The 3,171-nt window shown below is 43.9% G+C and overlaps 1 long non-coding RNA gene across 1 annotated transcript; it reads right to left on the bottom strand.

Annotated features, from left to right (window-relative positions):
• Positions 1-901: 901 nt before the first annotated feature.
• LOC135412792 (uncharacterized) lies at positions 902-2,742 on the bottom strand. Its single transcript, XR_010429952.1, has 2 exons — positions 2,538-2,742; positions 902-1,020 (listed from the first exon to the last, which is right to left on the bottom strand). It is a non-coding gene; the product is annotated as an uncharacterized LOC135412792 (long non-coding RNA).
• Positions 2,743-3,171: the final 429 nt, after the last annotated feature.

Here is a 3,171-nt window from a genome sequence, read left to right as displayed (position 1 = left end):
GTAGCTAGTTTCATTTGTGAGTAACTTGCAAAAAATTAAAATGCTGAGAGCCCACCAAGCCCTGTACACTGCAGCCAGCAACAAAAGTAATAGGTGCCTGTGGAAAGAAATGAGCATAGGCCAGAGGTAGGGTAATCTTCCTCCCTTTGCATTCAAACCTTTTCAAATTTACTGCCCTTTCAGCAGTGCAGACTTGACCTGTACAATACTCTGAACATATGAGCTCTGTAGCTCAATATCTCTTTTCTTCTCTCTGTTTTAAAATCTGCTGTCTAATAGGGTTATTCATTGTCCTCTTATCTTTATACTATATACAAAACCAGTGGACAGTTACTCTTATCCTTTCCCGTGTCATTCGTGATGTTATAGACCACTAGAATAACTTTGTCCTCCAAAGTAGCAGTGTTACTTATTGATTTAGATTTTAGCAGTTGAAAAACGTGAAAAAACATCTGCTTTTAATAACTGGAGGCAAAAAATCAAAAGCTTACTGTACTTTCTGGGGTAATAATTGCAATTTTTACAGTTTCTACAAAATGTTTTAAAGTTGGTGTCTGCACTAATGGTGTGGAACACAAGTTAAAAGCAAAAAGCATGTGTCTTCAGTTCATGTGTGTTTGGCTAAAGAACACTGGCATTATTTTGTATAGTCAGTCATATTAGTTATGTGTCATGCCTGGATTTATACACATTAGCCATCTTGGTCAAACTGAATTACTTACTCTTGCTTACCATGAAGATGGATATAAATTGAAGGGTTCACTCACAAGTTGCATTAACCAATGTTAATGGAGAGAAACAGGAAAAAAAACCAAAACATTTTCAATATGATCAAAATCAAAAGCCTGGCAGTAAAAACTCAGGCATTTTTAACCCTTCAAACCTTTCTTATGCAAAGTCATCCTTCAGGCCTTTGAAATTTTATTTGTATCCACTTGTTTTCCATTCCTCTTCTGCTTGTATACGCTAGAAACAAACCCAGCAGCAGCTAGCATGTTTTCCTGTCTATAGAGCTTTAACCTATAAAAGAAACCAGAAATAGTATTGTAAATGGTAAATACGATACAGGGTGAGAAAGGACTGAAGGGCCCAGGGGTGTTATTAACAGTATGTATCTTTATTTAGACAGGCAGTAGGTGCAATCACCACTGCCAGGCCATTTCACACCACCTCAAACAAGAATGTGCAAGCACCTTGCAGTGAATCGTCAGGAACTGGCAGGACTGTTTCTGTTCTTCAGCAGTCCTTGGCAAGAAGCAAAGCATTCAGTAGACACACAGACAAACATATGAAATACTTTTCTGTCTCACAAACATTCCTGCTAGTGAGCTTCAAACAGGCTGGATGGCTGGAAGCAGTGGTGTTGGAGACAAACTAGATGCTTTTTGTTGATAGCACTTTTGATAGAAAGACGTGAGTCCATTGTCAGAGAATTTCCAACCAGTTGATTTCAAAGCATTAAGTTTTGCTGTCAGACCTCACTTTATAATCATGTTTTAATAGTATTCAAATAGTTGACTGTGGCTTTCTGTTCCCTCCTACGTGCACTCAAGTACAGTAGAGAGACATGCCAGAATGAGACATCTGTGCTGTCTGATTTTAGGGACTCCAGCCTGCGTACAAGAGTGGGAAGGGGTGTATTCTAATGTGTGCCAGTGATAGGGCTTGGGTGAGGTGCCCCTGCAGAGATATGTTCCCCTGTGCCCCTCCCTTGCCTCAGATAACCCAGGAACACCCTGGTTTTCACTTCTTGCTGGACGTAATTTTTTTTACCTTTATTTTTTGGGGTTTGGGGGTTTTTTTATAAAAAGGGTGTTTGGAACAAGAAGCAGAATTCCCATGGGCAGGGACACCTTTCACTAGACCAGGTTACTCACAGTCCCATCCAACCTGGCCTTGAACACTTCCAGGGAGGGGGCATCTGCAACTTCTCTGGGCAACCTGTGCCAGTGCCTCACCACCCTCACAGTAAAGAATTTCTTCCTAATATCTAATCTAAACTTACCCTCTTTCAATTTAAAGCCATTCCCCCTTGTCCCATCACTGCACGGGGACATGTAATTCTCTCCAGTTCTCTGGCAGGCCCCCCTTTAGGTACTGAAAGGTGCTCTAAGGTCTCCCTGGAGCCTTTTCTTCTCCAGGCTGAACAACCCCAACTCTCTCAGTCTGCCTCCATGAAGTGCTGCAGCCCTCTCTTCCTCTTTGTGGCCTCCTCTGCACTTGCTCCAACATGTCCATGTCCTTCCTATGTTGGAGGCCCCGGAGCTGCACACAGTACTTCAGGCAGGGCCTCACAAGAGATGAACAGAGGTGCAGAATCCCCTCCCTCACCCTGCTGCCACGCTGCTTTGGATGCAGCCTAGGACACAGTTGGCTTTCTGAGGTGCAACTGGAAATTGCTGGGTCATTTTGAGCTTTTTATCCACCAACAGCCCTAGTCCTTCTCCTTAGGCCTGCTCTTCATCCGTTTTCAATCCAGCCTTTATTTGTGCTTGCACTTGACCTTGCTGAGCTTCATGAGGTTTGCACAGACTCACCTCTCAAGCCTGTCAGGGTCCCCGTGGATGGCGACCCTTCCCTCCATCATATTGACCTCACCACACAGCTTTGTGTTGTCAGTGAACTTGCTGGGGGTGCACTCGATCCCACTGTCCGTGTTGGCTGATAAAACTGTTAAACAGCTGTTAAACAGCTTTACTGACCCCTGAGGAACACCACTTGTCACCAACCTGCAACTGGACACTGAGCACTCTTTGAGTGCAACAGTCCAGCCAATTCTTTATCCACTGAGCAGTCCATTCATCAAATCCATGTCTCTCCTGTTTAGAGACAAGGATGTTGGGTGGGATGGTGTCAAATACTTGGCACAAGTCCGGGTAAATGATGTCAGTCACTCTTCCCTATGCACCATCTCTGTAGCCCCATCACAGAAGGCCACCAAATTTGTCAGGCGTGATGTGTCCCTAGGAGAAACCATGTTGGTTGTCACAAATCATCTGTTTCCTGTGTGCCTTAGTATAGTTTCCAGAAGGATCTGCTCCATGATCTTGTTGAGCGGGGCTTCAGGATAAGACTGACTGGCCTGGATTCCCTCAAGTCTTCCTTTTTTCTCTTTTTGATAATGGGAGTTGCTTCCCTTTTTCCAGTCAGTGAGAACTTCCTTGGACTACC

This window comes from Pseudopipra pipra, chromosome 4 (assembly GCF_036250125.1).
Source record: "Pseudopipra pipra isolate bDixPip1 chromosome 4, bDixPip1.hap1, whole genome shotgun sequence".
Lineage (NCBI taxonomy): Eukaryota > Metazoa > Chordata > Aves > Passeriformes > Pipridae > Pseudopipra > Pseudopipra pipra.
Note: the sequence above shows the minus strand (reverse complement) of the source record. Positions and strands in the feature narration are given on the sequence as shown.